We start from the raw sequence: 14,294 nt of genomic DNA, 5'->3' as shown, positions 1-14,294 counted from the left end.
ATATATATATATATATATATATATATATATTCTTTTTCTTTCTTTCAAACTATTCGCCATTTCCCGTGTTAGCGAGGTAGCATTAAGAACAGAGGACTGAGCCTTTGAGGGAATATCTTCACCTCGCCCCCTTCTCTGTTCCTTCTTTTGGAAAATCAAAAAAAAACGAGAGGGAAGGATTTCCAGCCCCCCGCTCCCTCCCCTTTTAGTCGCCTTGTACGACACGCAGGGAATACGTGGGAAGTATTCTTTGAGGACAATGTGTGGTGTGAGGTCGTTTGATCGAGTAAGTAATGTAAAAGTAAGAGAGATGTGTGGAAATAAAAAGAGCGTGGTTGAGAGAGCAGAAGAGGGTGTTTTGAAATGGTTTGGGCACATGGAGAGAATGAGTGAGGAAAGATTGACCAAGAGGATATATGTGTCTGAGGTGGAGGGAACCAGGAGAAGTAGGAGACCAAATTGGAGGTGGAAAGATGGAGTGAAAAAGATTTTGTGTGATCGGGGCCTGAACATGCAGGAGGGTGAAAGGAGGGCAAGGAATAGAGTGAATTGGATCGATGTGGTATACCGGGGTTGACGTGCTGTCAGTGGATTGAATCAAGGCATGTGAAGCGTCTGGGGTAAACCATGGAAAGCTTTGTACGTATGTATATTTGCGTGTGTGGACGTAAGTATATACATGTGTATGGGGGTGGGTTGGGCCATTTCTTTCGTCTGTTTCCTTGCGCTACCTCGCAAACGCGGGAGACAGCGACAAAGCAAAAAAAAAAAAAGAATATATATATATATATATATATATATCTTTTTTTCATACTATTCGCCATTTCCCGCATTAGCGAGGTAGCGTTAAGAACAGAGGACTGGGCCCTTGAGGGAGTATCCTCACCTGGCCCCCTTCTCTGTTCCTTCTTTTGGAAAAAAAAAAATATATATATATATATATATATATATATATATATATATATATATATATATATACGTATTTTTTTTTTCAAACTGTTCGCCATTTCCCGCATTAGCGAGGTAGCGTTAAGAACAGAGGACTGGGCCTTTGGGGGAATATCCTCACCTGGCCCCCCTTCTCTGTTCCTTCTTTTTCAAAAATAAAGAAAAAAAAAATAGAGAGGGGAGGATTTCCAGCCCCCCGCTCCCTCCCCTTTTAGTCGCCTTCTACGACACGCAGGGAATACGTGGCAAGTATTCTTTCCCCCCCATCCCCAGGGATAATATATATATATATATATATATATATATATATATATATATATATATTGGAAGGGATCACAATTTTGCGCGTGATCAAGATATTCCAATGAGTCCACTGGGAAAATGAAACACGGTAAGTTCCCGAGTGCACTTTCGTGTAATAATCACGTCATTAGGGGAGACACAAGAGAGAAATATAAGTCAATTGATATACATCGAAGGGACGAAGCTAGGACGCCATTTGGTAAACATGTGATTGTCCATGTGATTGTATGTTTTGGACAATCATTATTTAATGCTGTCTCACTGTATGTTCTTATCTGAGCCCCGTAATTATCATATTTTGCATCTCGCCTAATCCTATATGGCACCTGCTATGGACGATGTCGTGTCCTTTATGAGCTGAACAATGTGATCTCCACAATTAGTCTATACTCATGGTACATGCTACAGATGACCTGACGCACCCATTCACTCGAATTATTCTGGCAATCTAAAGATTGATTTACAACTTACTACACAATCTTACAAGAATATCCTCAATCATTAATCTCTCAATGCGCGAGTAAGGCGTGGTGGTTGATAACCCTGGCCACAGACCTCACTGTGTGGACCGACTGCCGCAACCAGGATTCGAACCTATGCGCTCGACCCGGGGTGGCCCGTGAATGCTTCACGGTCAGGAACGCTAACCGCTACATGACAAATTTCTCATTTGTAGTATCAAATCGATTTGCTATGCGAAGCTATTTTTCAGGTATATCGACAGTTAAAAGATTGGGGAAGGAAAGTGAGTAATGATTTTTTCCTGCTATGGTAATGTATAATATTCATTGTCAGGAAAACAATGTTATTGCTTGTAACTAATAAATTTCCTTTTTTTTTTTTTTTAATGTAGCTGATTGCGTGTTACGGGCGCTGGCAAAATTGATAGTTTATATTTGACATGGCTCGCAATTTACATTTGCCATCTATCCTGGAAGCACATAATTCTCAGATTACCCTGTCTCCCTGGGCTTCGATTTATAGAACACTTTGCCTCAGTCTTTAAATTCTCCTCACGAGATAGTCATTTAGTTTGAAAACTTGAGTTACAGCAAAAAACAGAAAAATAAAAGATTAATTTTCTAATAAACATGATATTTTGCTCTTAAGATTTTGGAAGTGACTTCTACATGATAGGTTTGAATTTGGTCAATTTTGTAATGATTCTTTCTCTCTCTCCCCTTTTTCTATGTTTAATCATGCATGGAACTGTAGCTTTCAGAATATGGGAACAGAATGAACGAAGGTGGAAAATTTTCGTCCTCGGAGGCTGAGTAGTAGTTAGATTTGTGAGGAAACATATGATTCAGTGGGTGTGTTGCCTACGTAAGGTTACACTGTGATTTGGTGAGTCACGCTCCCACAGCCAGCGTCGCGTCTTCCACCCTCCGCCCATTTTGCACACCGAATTCAGTAACGATTCGAGACTCTGTAGCGAGAAGGATTTAGTCCCATCAGTACCTCTTCAGCGTGGGATTGGATCAGATTATCTGTACCTCTGAATGGAGTGTCTGAAATTACGACATTTCGTCCGAAGTTATTTCACTCCACGGAAAGAAACATATATATAATTTCAGTCGTTGAGAATGGACTGGAAGTAGGAGGCTAGAGGATTTTTCTTTTTTAAAGGTATTACAAAATCTTTATGAAATACAATGGTCGGTGTGAAACTGGTAATCACACAGCCAGCGGTGGAAGGTTTTGAGAGGACGCCAATGAGTGTTTGATAAAGAACAACTCCGACATGATTAAACAAGACTGAATATAAGAGCTGAAATTTAACTGGAGAGAGAGAGAGAGAGAGAGAGAGAGAGAGAGAGAGAGAGAGAGAGAGAGAGAGAGAGAGAGAGAGAGAGAGTTAAGATAGTATTCAAGTATACATGCAATGATAATATAGGGTGGTAAAGATATGATGGCGTTTGAGGACAAAAAGATATCGAAAGAAAATGTAATTTCGTGGTCATGGTGAGGGTTGGTGGTGGAAGGGGTACAGTGTCCCTCTACCTCAGCTTAGGAGACACACAGCTGAGAGAGAATTTCTGAGAAGAAGATAAGGTGGTACTATGGAATATGAGAAGCAAAGGGAACTCAAAGGAAACGGTAGGCTCTGGGGAGAACAGTTGTATAGGGATAAGAGGGATAATGGACCGTTAAGATGATTAAAGGATATTAGGAGAAAGGTTGTCTCAAGAATGGCTGGATGGGGTTCTACGGTAGGCAAGGCGCCGCTAATGAGGTGGTAGGAAGAGGCACTGCACCGTAGGAAAGGTGGTTAGGAGAGGCAGTACCCTGCAGGTGAGGTGGTAAGGAGAGGCAGTACCCTGCAGGTGAGGTGGTAAGGAGAGGCAAGGCGCCACAAGATGAGGTGGTAGGGAGAGGCAAGACGCTACAGATGAGGTGGTGGGGAGAGGTAAAACCCCACAGATGAGGTGGTAGGGAGAGGCAAGACACCACAGATGAGGTGGCAGGGAGAGGTAAGACGCTACAGATGAGGTGGTAAGGAGAGGCAAGACGCCACAGATGAGGTGGTAGGGAGAGGCAAGACTCCACAGATGAGGTGGTAGAGCCGGGTTAGAACAGTCATGTGTCAAGCAATAAGGTGCACCAAGTTATAGGTAATCAAAGGCATAAGTGTTGCAAGAGCAGAGGTTTAGCGTGAGAGCGTGTATGGTCTTTAGATTACATTGAACATCTGAAGAGGGTGTTCGAGGTCATTCGATTGGTGTCTAACATGATAACTGACGACCTGAATGACCCTAGCTGTTAACAGGCCTATCCCTGAATGACCCTAGCTGTTAAAAGTCCTAAAGACCAGCTAAATCATCAAACCAGCAGGACTTTTTATCCTAGCCTGAGCTTCGCGAATGTTTGTTGTTGGTTTTAGAGTCTATAAATAGTTAACGGTTACTGAGCCAAAACAAATGTACGTACCATACTTCAAAAACGCTCAAAATAAATTTCTACGTTGCTTGCTTGCCTGTGGCGTGAGTGGCACAGAGAAAAAAATAAGTGATGACTTTGAGGTAGAGAAACACAGTCAAGATGTACTGGGATAGCGGATAGCGATATGAAATACAAAAAGAGCTCACCATGGTGCTAGGCTGTCACAGTTGGTATACTTTAAGGTTGAGTGATTATCTATTGGGCTTTAGTCTCATTGACCGCCAGGGTTATTGAGGCTGTCATGGTCAGGTTATAACCACCAATCAAAATATCTTGAGCATATTGTTCAAGTGTTCAAGATACGTCTGAGACTTTCTCACTGCATGTATGGCCCAAGATTATTTGAATACTGCATGACCTAATGAATACAGGCGGTGACACCGTTGGTGTGGAGGACTTCACCATTTGCGTATTCTTTAACGAATTTACGGTTCAGGGAGCAATCTGTCTAAACCCCCCCCCCCACCTCTCACTCTCTCTAATCATTAATATCATTATTATTTTCATTATCATTATGATGATACTTGATTGCCGTTTCCCGCGTTAGCGAGGTAGTGCCAGGAAACATACGAAAGAAAGCCTAGTAAGCTCACACTCATTCTCTACCTGTCATGTGTAATGCAACTAAATCTCAGCTCCCTATCCACATCCAGGCCTCACAGACCTTTCCATGGTCTGCCGCGAACGCTTCACATGCCCTGGTTCACTCCATATATATCTATATCTATCTACCTCTCTCTCTCTCTCTCTCTCTCTCTCTCTCTCTCTCTCTCTCTCTCTCTCTCTCTCTCTCTCTCTCTATATATATATATATATATATATATATATATATATATATATCATTTGGGGGAAGGAACGGGGAGAGGATGAGTCCCTTCATCCCCCGACCCGCATTGTCTTGACACGGTCTTCTAGAAATGCCATATATACACGTTCATAACAATATACGAGTCGATGGCTATATCAAGTTTTCGCATTCGTGTCTATAATAGCTTAAATCAATAAGATTTCTCGATAAAGAATATAATGTTATAATGGGGTCAACACGTTTGATTAAATGGAAGAATTTTTTTTTTCTTTCTCTTTCTCCCTATTAGTGGAGACGCAGCCTTTGATCTCTGAGTAAATCAGCAACAGCCTACCGGCTTCCACGGTGCAACACAACAGGCTTTTAGTGGAAGTTTTGAGCGTCGGATTGGTTTGTGGGAGCTTTGTTGATGCTTTGTCCTTAATGGTTGTTCGTGGAAATAGCCCATCGAACAGTTCCGTGTATTGTGGCGATCGTGTCCGCTACAATAACACTTGAAGATACCGACACCAGTACAATAGTGTGTGCAAACAGCTACACAAACACATCACTAATTGGTGACCAGTCAGTGATTATCGGGATTTGGAGCAATTTTATATATATATATATATATATATATATATATATATATATATATATATATATATATATTTTTTTTTTTTTTTCCAACTATTCGCCATTTCCCGCATTAGCGAGGTAGCGTTAAGAACAGAGGACTGGGCCTTTTTCGGAATATCCTCACCTGGCCCCCTCTGTTCCTTCTTTTGGAAAATTAAAAAAAAAAAAAAACGAGAGGGGAGGATTTCCAGCGAAATATGTATGTGAACGCGCACCTTCATAAAACATGCAAAGCTCCATCAGCCAGGATCGAACCTGGGAGCCCTTGTGCCACAGGCAGGCATGTAACCGCTAGGCTAAGGGACTGTATAATAGGAAACAACTATTCGAAATACTAATTACTCGAATACCCTTCGTCTCACTATGGTGAGCAACGGGGTCTATCGGTTGTTTCCGAACAGAACACATAGCCAGCTGAGAGCGTTTTACCGAACCTGACTGTACAACACGGAGTTATATGAATACGAATAAAGTGTATATGAACGCGCACCTTCATAGAACATACAAAGCTCCATCAGCCAGGATCAAACCTGGGACCCCTTGTGCAAGAGGCAGTCATGCTAACCGCTAGGCTAAGGGACTGTATAATAGAAAACAACTATTCGAAATACTATACTCGAATACCCTTCGTCTCACTATGGTGAGCAACGGGGTCTATCGGTTGTTTCCGAACAGAACACATAGCTAGCAGAGAGCGTTTTACCGAACCTGACTGTACAACGCGGAGTTATATGAATACGAATAAAGTGTATATGAACGCGCACCTTCATAGAACATACAAAGCTCCATCAGCCAGGATCAAACCTGGGACCCCTTGTGCAAGAGGCAGTCATGCTAACCGCTAGGCTAAGGGACTGTATATTGGAAACAACTATTCGAAATACTAAGTACTCGAATACCCTTCGTCTCACTATGGTGAGCAACGGGGTCTATCGGTTGTTTCCGAACAGAACACATAGCCAGCTGAGAGCGTTTTACCGAACCTGACTGTACAACGCGGAGTTATATGAATACGAATAAAGTGTATATGAACGCGCACCTTCATAGAACATACAAAGCTCTGTGTTCTGTTCGGAAACAACCGATAGACCCCGTTGCTCACTATAGTGAGACGTAGGGTATTCGAGTGCTTAGTATTTCGAATAGTTGTTTCCTATTATACAGTCCCTTAGCCTAGCGGTTAGCATGCCTGCCTCTTGCACAAGGGGTCCCAGGTTCGATCCTGGCTGATGGAGCTTTGTATGTTCTATGAAGGTGCGCGTTCATATACACTTTATTCGTATTCATATAACTCCGCGTTGTACAGTCAGGTTCGGTAAAACGCTCTCAGCTGGCTATGTGTTCTGTTCGGAAACAACCGATAGACCCCGTGCTCACCATAGTGAGACGAAGGGTATTCGAGTACTTAGTATTTCGAATAGTTGTTTCCTATTATACAGTCCCTTAGCCTAGCGGTTAGCATGCCTGCCTCTTGCACAAGGGGTCCCAGGTTCGATCCTGGCTGATGGAGCTTTGTATGTTCTATGAAGATATATATATATATATATATATATTGGAAAGGATCACAATTTTGCACGTGATCAAGATATTCCCATGAGTCCACGGGGAAAATGAAACACGATAAGTTCCCAAGTGCACTTTCGTGTAATAATCACATCATCAGGGGAGACACAAGAGAGAAATATAAGTCAGTTGATATACATCGAAGACATGGACAATCGCATGCTTACAAAATGTATATCAACAGACTGTTATATTTCTTTCTTGTGTCTCCCCTGATGATGTGATTACTACACGAAAGTGCACTTTGGAACTTATCGTGTTTCATTTTCTCCGTGGACTCAGAGGAATATATATATATATATATATATATATATATATATATATATATATATATATATATATATATATATATATATATATATTCTTTTTCTTTCTTTCAAACTATTCGCCATTTCCCGTGTTAGCGAGGTAGCATTAAGAACAGAGGACTGAGCCTTTGAGGGAATATCTTCACCTCGCCCCCTTCTCTGTTCCTTCTTTTGGAAAATCAAAAAAAAACGAGAGGGAAGGATTTCCAGCCCCCCGCTCCCTCCCCTTTTAGTCGCCTTGTACGACACGCAGGGAATACGTGGGAAGTATTCTTTGAGGACAATGTGTGGTGTGAGGTCGTTTGATCGAGTAAGTAATGTAAAAGTAAGAGAGATGTGTGGAAATAAAAAGAGCGTGGTTGAGAGAGCAGAAGAGGGTGTTTTGAAATGGTTTGGGCACATGGAGAGAATGAGTGAGGAAAGATTGACCAAGAGGATATATGTGTCTGAGGTGGAGGGAACGAGGAGAAGTAGGAGACCAAATTGGAAGTGGAAAGATGGAGTGAAAAAGATTTTGTGTGATCGGGGCCTGAACATGCAGGAGGGTGAAAGGCGGGCAAGGAATAGAGTGAATTGGATCGATGTGGTATACCGGGGTTGACGTGCTGTCAGTGGATTGAATCAGGGCATGTGAAGCGTCTAGGGTAAACCATGGAAAGTTGTGTGGGACCTGGATGTGGAAAGGGAGCTGTGGTTTCGGGCATTATTGCATGACAGCTAGAGACTGAGTGTGAATGAATGGGGGCTTTGTTGTCTTTTCCTAGTGCTACCTCGCACACATGAGGGGGGAGGGGGATGGTATTCCATGTGTGGCGAGGTGGCGATGGGAATGAATAAAGGCAGACAGTGTGAATTGTGTGCATGTGTATATATGTATGTGTCTGTGTGTGTATATATATGTGTACATTGAGATGTATAGGTATGTATATTTGCGTGTGTGGACGTGTATGTATATACATTGTGTATGGGGGTGGGTTGGGCCATTTCTTTCGTCTGTTTCCTTGCGCTACCTCGCAAACGCGGGAGACAGCGACAAAGCAAAAAAAGAATATATATATATATATATATATATATATATATATATATATATATATATATATATATATATATATATATCTTTTCTTTCAAACTATTCGCCATTTCCCGCATTAGCGAGGTAGCGTTAAGAACAGAGGACTGGGCCTTTGAGGGAATACCCTCACCTGGCCCAATTCTCTGTTCCTTCTTTTGGAAAATTAAAAAAAAAACTGAAACGGGAGGATTTCCAGCCCCCCGCTCCCTCCCCTTTTAGTCGCCTTCTACGACACGCAGGGAATACGTGGCAAGTATTCTTAATCCCCTATCCCCAGGGATATATATATATATATATATATATATATATATATATATATATATATATATATATATATATATATATATATATATATCTTTTCTTTTTCTTTCATACTATTCGCCATTTCCCGCATTAGCAAGGTAGCGTTAAGAACAGGGGGACTGGGCCTTTGAGGGAATATCCTCACCTTGCCCCCTTCTCTGTTCCTTCTTTTGGAAAAAAAAAAAGAAAAAAAAAGCGGGAGGGGAGGATTTCCAGCCACCCGCTCCCATATATATATATATGCACTTGGGAACTTTTCGTTGTTTCATTTTCCCCGTGGACTCATAGGAATATCTTGATCACGCGCAAAATTGTGATCCTTTCCAATATATATATATATATATATATATATATATATATATATATATATATATATATATATATATATATATATATTTTGTCGCTGTCTCCCGCGTTTGCGAGGTAGCGCAAGGAAACAGACGAAAGAAATGGCCCAACCCACCCCCATACATATGTATATACATACGTCCACACGCGCAAAATATACATACCTACACAGCTTTCCATGGTTTACCCCAGACGCTTCACATGCCCCGATTCAGTCCACTGACAGCACGTCAACCCCGGTATACCACATCGCTCCAATTCACTCTATTCCTTGCCCTCCTTTCACCCTCCTGCATGTTCAGGCCCCGATCACACAAAATCTTTTTCACTCCATCTTTCCACCTCCAATTTGGTCTCCCTCTTCTCCTCGTTCCCTCCACCTCCGACACATATATCCTCTTGGTCAATCTTTCCTCACTCATTCTCTCCATGTGTCCAAACCATTTCAAAACACCCTCTTCTGCTCTCTCAACCACGCTCTTTTTATTTCCACACATCTCTCTTACCCTTACGTTACTTACTCGATCAAACCACCTCACACCACACATTGTCCTCAAACATCTCATTTCCAGCACATCCATCCTCCTGCGCACCACTCTATCCATAGCCCACGCCTCGCAACCATACAACATTGTTGGAACCACTATTCCTTCAAACATACCCATTTTTGCTTTCCGAGATAATGTTCTCGACTTCCACACATTCTTCAAGGCTCCCAGAATTTTCGCCCCCTCCCCCACCCTATGATCCACTTCCGCTTCCATGGTTCCATCCGCTGCCAGATCCACTCCCAGATATCTAAAACACTTCACTTCCTCCAGTTTTTCTCCATTCAAACTCACCTCCCAATTGACTTGACCCTCAACCCTACTGTACCTAATAACCTTGCTCTTATTCACATTTACTCTTAACTTTCTTCTTTCACACACTTTACCAAACTCAGTCACCAGCCTCTGCAGTTTCTCACATGAATCAGCCACCAGCGCTGTATCATCAGCGAACAACAACTGACTCACTTCCCAAGCTCTCTCATCCCCAACAGACTTCATACTTGCCCCTCTATCCAAAACTCTTGCATTCACCTCCCTAACAACCCCATCAATAAACAAATTAAACAACCATGGAGACATCACACACCCCTGCCGCAAACCTACATTCGCTGAGAACCAATCACTTTCCTCTCTTCCTACACGTACACATGCCTTACATCCTCGATAAAAACTTTTCACTGCTTCTAACAACTTGCCTCCCACACCATATATTCTTAATACCTTCCACAGAGCATCTCTATCAACTCTATCATATGCCTTCTCCAGATCCATAAATGCTACATACAAATCCATTTGCTTTTCTAAGTATTTCTCATATACATTCTTCAAAGCAAACACCTGATCCACACATCCTCTACCACTTCTGAAACCACACTGCTCTTCCCCAGTCTGATGCTCTGTACATGCCTTCACCCTCTCAATCAATACCCTCCCATATAATTTACCAGGAATACTCAACAAACTTATACCTCTGTAATTTGAGCACTCACTCTTATCCCATTTGCCTTTGTACAATGGCACTATGCAAGCATTCCGCCAATCCTCAGGCACCTCACCGTGAGTCATACATACATTAAATAACCTTACCAACCAGTCAACAATACAGTCACCCCCTTTTTTAATAAATTCCACTGCAATACCATCCAAACCTGCTGCCTTGCTGGCTTTCATCTTCCGCAAAGCTTTTACTCCCTCTTCTCTGTTTACCAAATCATTTTCCCTAACCCTCTCACTTTGCACACCACCTCGACCAAAACACCCTATATCTGCCACTCTATCATCAAACACATTCAACAAACCTTCAAAATACTCACTCCATCTCCTTCTCACATCACCACTACTTGTTATCACCTCCCCATTTGCGCCCTTCACTGAAGTTCCCATTTGCTCCCTTGTCTTACGCACTTTATTTACCTCCTTCCAGAACATCTTTTTATTCACCCTAAAATTTAATGATACTCTCTCACCCCAACTCTCATATATATATATATATATATATATATATATATATATATATATATATATATATATATATATATATATATATATATATATTCTTTCTTTTCTTTTAAACTATCCGCCATTTCCCGCATTAGCGAGGTAGCGTTAAGAACAGAGGACTGGGCCTTTGTGGAATATCCTCATCTGGCCCCTCTCTGTTCCTTCTTTTAGAAAAAAAAAAAAAAAAAGAAAACGAGAGGGGAGGATTTCCAGCCTCCCGCTCCCTTCCCTTTTAGTCGCCTTTTATGACACGCAGGGAATACGTGGGAAGTATTCTTCATCCCCTATCCCCAGGGATATATATATATATATATATATATATATATATATATATATATATATATATATATATATATATATATATATATATATATATATATATATATATATATATATATATATATATATATTCCTTTGAGTCCACGGTTAAAATGAAACACGATAAGTTCCCAAGTGCATTTTCGTGTAATGATCACATCATCAGGGGAGACGCAAGAGAGAAATATGTCAGTTGATATACAACGAAGAGACGTGGCTAGGACACCATTTGGTAAATATGCGATTGTTCAAGACAGACAGATATATGCATATAGAACTGAATACAGCATATTTAGTTATTAATCTTCCTTCTTATGTTCTCTAATTTTCTCAGTATTATTCTACCATTAGGTGGGTGTTCAAACACCAGTTGTCCAAAGTTATGCACTTTATTTCCGTCAAGCTTTCGCCTTCACAGAGGCATCATCAGGAATCTACAAAAAAAAAAAAAGAATGAAAAATTGCATGGCAATACTAGGATATATGTAAAAAGCAAACAAAATACATAAAAGAAATACTCGGAAAAAACACAGTACATAGCACATAAAAGTAAGGGAAAACACAAAAATCGAAAATAATTAACAGTATCATGAACGTTAGTGTAAGTTACAATCTAAATACAAAATATGGAAACAGAAACATAGAAAGACTTATCGTTGAGGAAACACAACAATATCAAACGAGGTAGGAATATAGAAAGCCGATCATAAAATACACCGAGTTGGACCATGCGAGACTTTTTGTTCAGATGTGGAGTTGATGTCAGGTTGGGCTCGTCTGATTCTCTTTGACCTTCATAACCCAGGACTCAGTAGCTTATGGCGGGTCAATGATGTGTCCCATCTGTATCAAAATGGCATTAGGTCTACTTCCTATTGGTAAGCCATAAAAGAGCTGTATGGCTGTGGTCATGTTTGTCTGAATATTGATGACAGGTGCTTTCCCTCTAATGTGAATGGGTTCGCCGCAGCTAGTAATGATTTTGGTACTAGCACTATGATCTCCCTCGTTAGTCTTGCTCCATGCTTTTGTTTATGATGGTGTTTGATTCCGCAAGAGGGTGGAGTGCTGCACGACCGGACCCCCGTCCACGTACTGACCAACCTTGCCGGATTCCCGCAAGCTCGGACTCCCGTGCAACCTGTCGTCTATGCAGCTAAGATCGTATCTTAAAGGCATGCAACTTGATGCTCCCTTAAGTGAACTTTTGACACCAGAGACAGCAGAGCCGCCAGTCAGTACTCTGCTGTGCGGCAGGAATTACGGTGTATATAGCTCGTTTTGAGGTGAACTTTAAGTGTATTAATTAAATTTTCCCCCACACTTGTGAATTAGTGTGTTTGATTATCATTAGCTTGTATGTTAAGATGCATGCCATATTACTTCTACCACTGTTGTTACATTTAGATATCAAATGTGAAAATCTTCGCGGCGTTTCCTTACCCTATAGGAAAGTGAGTAATCACAGTATGCCTGGCAGTTCATTGGCTTAGTTGAGTCATTAATGTTCTCATGAAGGGGTTTACTTAAACCGTGGCTAATGAGCCCCCATGGTAATTTTACTTGATCATCAACTATCAAGTAACTAGTAGTTTCTTTCTTGATATATATATATATATATATATATATATATATATATATATATATATATATATATATATATATATATATATATATATGATCCCTGGGGATAGGGGATTAAGAATACTTCCCACGTATTCCCTGCGTGTCGTAGAAGGGGACTAAAAGGGGAGGGAGCGGGGGGCTGGAAATCCTCCCCTCTCGTTTTTTTTTTCTAATTTTCCAAAAGAAGGAACAGAGTGGGGCCAGGTGAGGATATTCCAGAAAAGGCCCAGTCCTCTGTTCTTAACGCTACCTCGCTAACGCGGTAAATGGCGAATAGTTTAAAAGAAAAAGAAAAAGAACAAAAAATATATATATATATATATATATATATATATATATATATATATATATATATATATAATGTGTGTGTGTGTGTGTACAATTTTCTGATTCCTGAAACGTACGTAGTTTCTGTCAGTTCGTTGAACCTGATGTCCTATCTTTCACTCCAAAGTGCTTGGTAAATTATTGCACGGTACTTTTCAATTACAGCACATTTATATTCCAAAAAAAATAATGATAGGAATGGGATCCTAGTCCTATCACTAGGTTTCCTTGAAGGGAGTTAAGGGATGGATAATAGGTGTTTAATGGCGTTTATTGTGCATGCTCACTATTTAGAAAAAGTGTATTTCACCAGTTCAGACATACACACCAGTAGCTAATGTGTTTCTTAGTCGTATCTCCCAAGTGCCCCGCCTACCGGTGATTATTTGTAAATTATGATCTATAGTTTTCTTTTCCTTGATGTGTTTCATCACTGCTGTTGATAATGAAAAAAAAACAGTAAAACTATTCCAAGTTCCTTCAGATAAGGATAGGAATAATGCACTTCCAATTTCAACTACATTTCCCTCTTAGATTATCTTGTATGATATATATATATATATATATATATATATATATATATATATATATATATATATATATATATATATATATATATATATATATATATACAAAACTTGAGAGAAGACTGATCTCAGTACAACTTTGCTTCTTTGGTAATATACCATCTAAAGTCTCTTGGAACTGTTTATTCTTATTCAGATGATACAAATACTTATCTTTTCTGAACCAGTTAA

This window comes from Panulirus ornatus, chromosome 9, assembly GCF_036320965.1.
Source record: "Panulirus ornatus isolate Po-2019 chromosome 9, ASM3632096v1, whole genome shotgun sequence".
NCBI classification, from domain to species: domain Eukaryota; kingdom Metazoa; phylum Arthropoda; class Malacostraca; order Decapoda; family Palinuridae; genus Panulirus; species Panulirus ornatus.
This window is presented reverse-complemented; position numbering follows the sequence as displayed.